The sequence below is a fragment of the Alnus glutinosa genome, chromosome 13 (genome assembly GCF_958979055.1).
Source record: "Alnus glutinosa chromosome 13, dhAlnGlut1.1, whole genome shotgun sequence".
In the NCBI taxonomy this organism is placed as follows: domain Eukaryota; kingdom Viridiplantae; phylum Streptophyta; class Magnoliopsida; order Fagales; family Betulaceae; genus Alnus; species Alnus glutinosa.
Window position 1 is genome coordinate 9,373,493 of NC_084898.1, and position 8,206 is coordinate 9,381,698.

The window sequence follows — 8,206 nt, forward strand, 5'->3', positions numbered from 1 at the left end:
CAATCTGTTGAATGGGAGAGATGTGATGAGTAGTCATGGCTTTTACTAGCATGTCAAGTTTCCTCTCCATGGTAGCCATCTGAGTTTGAACGCCATTATTGACATTTACTTCATAGACGCCCTTTCCTTTGAGTCCTTGTCTTTCTCGGGATGAAAACTGTTGGGAGTTTTCGCTTAGAGTCTCAAAGAGTTCAATGGCCTCTTCGCTATTTTTCTCCATTAGCACGCCTCCACAAGCTGAATCTACAAGACTTTTGTTAGAATTATTTAAACCTTCATAAAAAGCTTGTACCTGATCGTCTTGAGATAGATTATGATGTGGGCATTTTAGAAGTAGCTCATTGAAGTGCTCCCACGCCTCAAAGAATAGGTCTCCATCTTTTTGTTGGAAGGTTTGGATCTCCCTCCTCAATTGCCTAGTCCTTTGGGCTAGAAAGAACTTTTTCAAGAACTTTGTGGCCAACTCCTCCCAATTATGAATAGACCCTGCAGCCAAAGAGTTTAACCATAACTTAGCATTATCTTTCAAGGAAAACGGAAAAAGAATAACCTGATTCCTTCCGCGTTTAAGCCATGGATGTTTTGTGTCTTGAAAAGATCAAAGAAGTCTCGAATATGAAGATAAGGATCCTCTGTAGGTGTGCCTCTGTAATGTGGAACCATGCTGAGCAGGTGGGGGGATAAATTGAAATTGCTTTGGACATTCGGCTGGAAAGCAATGCAAGAGGGCTGATCTAGATTCTGTGGTATGAAAGAACTCTTCATGGGCTTCCGCTCCAGTGGATTCTCTACAAGTTCTTCTGCCATCTCTTCCTCAACTTTGAATATATTTTCTGATTTTAAGGTGTCTCTTGGCTGTCGAATAGTGCGTTCGATCTCTGGATCGTATGGAATAACGTCTGAATTCTGAGATCGACGACCTTGCATAGACAGAAAATTCTGTAACCGTGGATAGCAGCTTCAGTACTACTGTTTGGAAGAACTGTGCTCGAGCGTATATGGCTTGTGCGCTCGTCCACAATACCAAAGGCTACATTAAGAAGGAGGTTTTTTTTATAGTTTTTATTTTCTTTCTTTTCCTTTATTAATTTCTTATGAGGATGATTTCCATCCAAATTATGTGTAACTAATACCTTAGTTAGGGCTCGATTGAAGCCCTAATCATGTCTTTTTAAGTTTTTCAATTTGCCTTGCTACAATTTATATATTGATGCTTAACTTGATTAATTCTAGTTTCTTGAATTCCTCGCATGTTTATGTTTAGCTAGCATATTCTTGTGGTATGGATTTGTTATTTATGTCAATTTGGATGACCGAGTCCTGGGCATAATAGAGTAACGGAAGAACCCCGACACAGGTTCTTGGATTAATCAACATAAAGACAACTGGAATAGATACCATATTCCAATCTGAGTGTGTTTACCGATTTCCATAGATTTATGCTTTCTTGAAGAACAACTTAGTAGATACCATGCTAAATCCTTTAAGGAAGAAAAGAGTTAGAGTAGATACCATGCCTAACTCGTTGTTTAGGGAAATCGATAGCTTTAGGAGAAGATACCATTCCCTTGTAGCTGGTAAGCATTAAGCATCATGTTATGATTGTAGTATTGTGCATATTGTGAATCTTATTTGAGTATGATTAGCGGTGGATATCGAAGCCCTACCTTTTCTTCATAGTATTTTCAATTTAATCTTTTATCCTGTCTTATTCATCATATCGCTTTTAGGAATTTCTCTTTAAAGACAATTTATACCAATCCTCGTGGGAATGATCTCGTATTTGCCTGCTATACTATTGTTTTGATCTTGTGCACTTGCGAGTAAAACGTACAAGTATTTGCCTATTTATTTAGGTAGATATTTGCACAACACACCCGAGTAGAGGCTGTGGACAAGGTGCTGCACAATTGCGAGCAAATCCTTAACCTTGTACAACACAACATGAAACAGGCACAACAAAGAATGACAAGGTATGCTGACTGAAAACGATCAGAAAGAAAAATTGAGTTAGGCCAACAGGTGTATCTGCGATTGCAGTCCTACCGGCTGTCTTCGGTGGCCTACCATAGCATTCTAAAGCTATCTCCCCAATTCTACGGGTCGTTCACCATCATCTGTAAGGTCGGCGAGGTGGTATACGAGCTGGATTTGCCCCCGGATGCCCGTATCCACCCGATTTTTCACATGTCTCAGCTCAAGCCTAAACTGGGCTCCGCTTCTTCTACCCTAACGCCAATGGCGTTCCCTAGCCTAAACTAGCGGAGATCCTCGATTAACGTGCTCAGCCGAAGGATGACCGGCCCTTCATTGAACTTCTGGTCCGATGGGAGGGACAATTAGCAGACGACGCTACTTGGGAGGAGTTCCATGCTCTCAAGGATGCCTACCAACACCTTGTGGGCAAGTTGTTTTGAAAGAAGGGGGTATTGTTACGGGTATTTCTCTAAAGATGGAAACTTGAGGATGAAAGGTTGGAGAGAGAGAAAAGGAAGGGTCATGAGGAATACTCAAGTATAGAGAAGGGAGTTTGAGGATTGCTTGACGCGTGGTAGAAGGAGTTGATGATCTCTAGAATTGCAGAATAGCTAGACTGCCGATGGGGGTTCAAAACAGTGCGTGGAGAACTTACCCATCCCTAAATTTTATGCTTTCGGCCGTGTCGTTTTGGGAGGCTCTTCCTAAGCTGTGTTTTATGCTTTACTTATTGCGTTTTTTTAGTGGACGTTGTACGCTCATATACAAGGCCCTCTTAAGAATATTAGGTTATGTTTTTGAATTGTGAACACTGTTCTCTAGAGGATGGCAACCTCGAATTGTGCCCTTTCTATGTTTTTTCAGATCAATTAATATGTTATCCATTATCATCCATTAAATTCCATAATTATTCCTAAAATTACCCTAAACAATAACCCACCTATTATAGAATCTGATGAGTTGGATATACCGGGTTGAGTAATTTTTCAAATTCCATGGCACCAACGAGGACGAGAGGCTTCCCTTAGCACCCTACCACCTTTATGGTGATGCCCAGTTATGGTATTAGCTATTTTGGGAGGGGGAAACAGTCAAACAGGGGAAGTTGGGAAGCCTTGAAAAACAAGCCTCCACGACAAGTATGGTCCAACTTTGTTTGATGATTTTTTTGAAATTTGTCTAAATAGGAACAGGTGGGGTCAGTGATAGGCTATCAAGTGTAGTTTGAGAGGCTTTTGAGATGAGTGGGGCGTTTGGTACCTGATCCACACAGAAGTGCAAGCTTCTCGACCTACTATCTTATGTGCGCTTTTGGGTTTAGCAAGATTATACGAGGCTACACTACAAAAAAAAAAACAAAAAAACAAAAAAACAAAACAAAAAAAAACAAAAAACAAAACAAAAAAACAAAAACAAAAACAAAAAACAAAACTGTTAGTATTTTGGCCTCATTCTGTGTTTGGACAAAATCATTTATGTGTAAAGATGAAGTAAACAGGGATTCCACTTGTCAGAGCATTTTCAGAAGACTCTGCACTACGAAAAACATAGAAGATTTTAGATTCCCTGTCAACCATCCGGACGATGAGTCATCCCGTCCGGACACCCATCTGTCCACTGTTCCATCCGTCCAGACGACGTGTCATCCCGTCCGGACGCCAGACAGACCAGCATCATCCGTCCGGACGACGTATCTTTCCGTCCGGACCCTCCACTGTATCGAGAAGCTTCTGTTCCAGCTTGCATCCATCCGGACGTCTCAGCAGCCCGTCCGGACGTCCATCAGTGATCGATCAGCTTCAGATTTTTTCCAAGTTCAGATATGGGAATATTGATACACCGTCCGGACGATTTGGTTTCCCGTCCGGATGCGCTCATACATAAGGCAAGAATCGCAATTCAAATATCACCGTCCGGATGTCATTCAGCCTTGGTACGGACGCGCGTGCAACTACTATGGAAATTGCCGATTCGACTTCAACCGTCTGGACGCCTTCCCTTCATGTTCCGGATGCGCGCATAACTGATATGGAAATTGCATGTTGAAGTTCAGCCGTCCGGACGTTCATCCCCCTTGGTCCGGACGCACGAAGCCTTATATGTAAATTACTTGCAGCGGACGTACGACCGTCCGGAAGTCAATGTCTCATTGTCTGGACACGGCTCTTAAACAGGAAAGATTTTCAGCGAAATTTTTGGAAAATCCTGTCGCACAGTTGTCCGTCCGGACGGCTCAGGTTCACCGTCTGGACGGCGTCCGTACATATTACAGCAATCGCCCATTCTGCACCTCAGCCTATAAATAGAGGCCCCTGGGCACTAAGAACTGCAAGAATTCGGTATTGAATTCCACAAGAGCTCAGAGAAGTTTAAGATCCCTCTGAAGCCATTACAAGTGTGCTGCGCTACATCTGAAGTCTATCTTAGGGGTTGGCCCAAAGTTAAAGGATTCCATTGAAGACCTCTTCAGGTAGGAGACCTGGTTGGGAAGCGTTCGTGTTGGGTTACACGTCAGAGAGCAAGGTACGACCACTGCATCAGGTTAATGTGAGTGTTACTATTTTGTATCTAGCTTTGTCTTCTGAATAGTGAAATTCCTGGGTTTGGCTGCCCCGGAGTGGTTTTTCTCTTGATTGAGTTTCCACTTCGTCAACAAAAATCTGTGTGTTGTTTACTTTCCGAATTGTTATTTTTGTTGCACACTTTACACACACTTGTCTTATTTTAGAATTCAATTTCGATTTTCAATTGGTATCAAAGCAGTGTTACTATCTTGTATCTAGCTTTGTCTTCTGAATAGTGGAATTCCTGGGTTTGGCTGCCCCGAAGTGGTTTTTCTCTTGATTGAGTTTCCACTTCGTCAACAAAAATCTGTGTGTTGTTTACTTTCGGCATTGTTATTTTTGTTGCACACTTTACACACACTTGTCTTATTTTAGAAGTCAATTTTGATTTTCAATTGGTATCAGAGCTTGGTACACTCTGAGAAGATTAAATTCTTGAGTGTCATTTATTTTTTTACTTCTATTTGCTACTATGTCTCAAACTCTTAATTATGTTCCTATCTTCGATGGTACGAACTATGGCTATTGGAAAGCTCGGATGCAGTTCTTTTTAAAATCTATTGACTGTTGGAATATTGTTGAAACTGGTTGGACTAAACCAGAGGATACAACCCTCGAGACTGTCCCTCTGAAAAACGCTCAACTTTCCAATGATAAAGCCCTCCATGCTCTATGCCAAGCACTTTCTCCTTCTGAATTCGTCAAAATTTCAAACTGCGAATCAGCCAAAGAAGCATGGTAAATCTTGGAAACAACATATGAAGTCACGAAACTTGTTAAATCTGCCAAACTTCAAATGTTGATTTCAAGATTTGAAGAAATTAAGATGTTGGAAGAAGAAACCTTTGGAGAGTTTTACTCCAAGATGAGTGACCTGAGGAACTCCATGGTGAGTCTTGGGAAACCTATCTCAGATGTAAAACTCATCCGAAAGATTCTAAGATCTTTGCCTGAGCGTTTCAGAATCAAGGTGACCACCATTGAAGAAAGCAAGGATCTTGAGTACGGTTGGCAATTTTTGACACGACCGCGAACCCAACACGAATACGACACGGGAAAATAGGGTTAGGGTTTACTGTTATCGGGTTCGGGTCATAATCGGGTCAACCCGATTAGTTGACCCGCCAGACACGATTGTGACCCGGTTATGTTTTAAAAAAAAAAAAAAAAAAAAAAACTAGTCTAAGACTCTAAAACTCTAAGTGTCTAACACTCTAACCCGACTAACCCAAAAGGAGAAACTGAGAAGTGAGAAAGGGCAAAAACGGTGGAACCCTAGCCTAGTAGCCCGCCGCCCGCCGGCCCGCACTCCACTCGCCCTCCCGTCGCCCGCCGCACACCGCACGTCCAACCACCAACCATCCTGCCTTTTTCCCTCTCTTTGGCTCTTTCTATGCCAAACTTTTCAGTTCCTCCTTAGGGTATGGGTATTGGTTTGGTTTCCTTTTGAGATTTAGGTTTGATTGGTTGGTTGAAGAAGCTCTAACCGAATGGTGTTTAAAGGCAAATATTGTGGGTTGTCTATTAATTTGATTTTTCTTCCCCTGTTTCGGTTGGAGAGTCAGAGGACCGAATTGAATTAAGGTTTTTGATTTGGGGATTTTTGGGTGTTGATTTCGGTGGTAAGGGTCGGTTATAGGCCTTATGGCTTGATCGATTGGTGTTTTGTTTTGTTTTGTTTTTGTGTGGTTCTACTCTCTCTCTCTCTCTCTCTCTCTCTCTCTCTCTCTCGCTCTGTCACTTGGTACAAGGTGCGTCTCTTCTCTTTCTTCCTCAACTTCTTCGCTTCTCAGAAATTCAGAATACATCCCGTTCGTTGGTTGCTCTCTATGTACTGTTGATTCCCACTTTAATTTATTCAATTTTATTTTTTTTTTTCTGGGTTTTCGTTAAAATGATCGATTACCAAAGAACATGTGCTCATTGAAGACTTGAAGGTAAAAACTAAAATTGAAGGTTGAAACATGTGAAATTGATGTCGGGTCGTGTCGGGTAAACGGGTGACACGTTTATTAGTTGTGTTTGTCGGGTCGTGTTCGGGTTACCCGATTATTAATCAGGTCGTGTCGGGTCGGGTTCGTGTCAGACCCATTTATGTAATCGGGTTAGTCGGGTTGACACAAACCCGACCCGTGAACCCGAATTGCCAACCCTAATCTTGAGGAGATGAAGATTGAAGAGCTGGTGGGATCTCTTCAAACATATGAGCTGTCTCTGCCCCCGGTCAAGAAGTTGAAGACTATTGCTCTAAAGGCTTCCAAGAAGAAGGTAGAAGCATCATCTGAAGATGACTCTGAGGATGAAGAAAGGGCTGTGGCTATGTTAGCCAAAAATTTCAGAAGACTGATGAAAGATGATCGGTTCAAGAAGAAGTTTTCTGAAAGAGTAAAGAAATCTGCCAGAGAAGCTGAACCAGAGGAAGAATATAAGAAAGATCCCAGAGGACCCCGATGTTTTGAATGCTTAGGCTTTGGGCATATCTGGGCCGATTGCGGGAATCTTAAAAAGGGCAAGGGGAAAGCATACAATGTGACTTTCAATGATAAGTCAGAAGAAGAAGCTCCAGAGTCTGAAAAATTTCTGGCCTTTGTAGCCCCACATGTTGAAGAAGAAGACTCGTATTACTCGGAGCATAGCGATAATGAGGAAGAGCTCAAGAAGGCCTACAAGACACTCTACATAGAGTATGAGAAGTAGAGGGAAGGCCGAAAGCAGCACATTAATGATATGAATAGTTTGCAGACCGAGAAGAGTTCATTGCTGCTTAAAGTACAAGAGCTCGAGGAAAAGCTACTAGAGACGCAGCTCCAGCTAGAGAGAGTCACTGATGAGAAGTTGACTCGTATGCTGTCTATCTAGAAGAGCCCAAATGACAAGACCGGCCTCGGGTATGTAGCTCCCTCTTCTGATGTTCCTTCTTCCTCAAAGACTGTGTTTGTGAAACCTACAGTCCCAAAGCCTCCTCCCACTGTTGAAGATAAAAAGAAGGAAAAGGTCAACGATGATGTTCCAGGCACTCAGGAGCCTCATTCCATCAGAAGACCTCCCATTTGCCATCACTGCGGTCTCAGTGGGCATGTTCACCCTCAGTGCTCCCTCCTGAAAGCACAAAAGGCCAAAGCCAAGAAAGAAGTGCCCAGACAAGCTCATTATGGCACTAGACCTATAGTCCAGCATCAGACTCCATGACATCAGGCGTCTTACCAAGAACCATGGGGACAAGCACCAAGGCATCAGAATCAAGCCCCTTGGTCTCATGCTCCTCATCATCAGCGGCTTCAGCAGCAGTTTGTACCAACCAATCACAGTGGCACCTACAAGAGCAAACCCAAGCAGTTTAGAAGGTCTCAAAAGATGAAAGAAGAGCAATACTCCAGTGAGCCTCCTATCTGGATGCAGAACATGATGGAGTGGATGATGCAATCCCGCCAGCAACCACCCACTGGAAGGCAGGCTTGGGTCAAGAAGGACAGTCACCCCATGAAGGGGAACCAACGCACCTAGCAAATTCGGGTGTTTATGCCTAGGATTTGGTTCCTAATCCTATAGCATCAGGTTTGATTGCTTATCTTAACTTGATACATCTATATATGCAATCTAGGAACCAGTTGTGTTTGCCCCCTATGTCTCTTCAGAGAACTTTGCAGGTTTTTTTTTTTTGGGAA

General features: G+C 42.7%; 1 non-coding gene across 1 annotated transcript; it reads left to right on the forward strand.

Moving 5' to 3' along the window:
* The first annotated feature begins 308 nt into the window (after positions 1 to 308).
* On the forward strand, positions 309 to 415 carry LOC133856431 (small nucleolar RNA R71). Its single transcript, XR_009898203.1, has one exon. It is a non-coding gene; the product is annotated as a small nucleolar RNA R71 (small nucleolar RNA).
* The last annotated feature ends 7,791 nt before the right edge of the window (positions 416 to 8,206 follow it).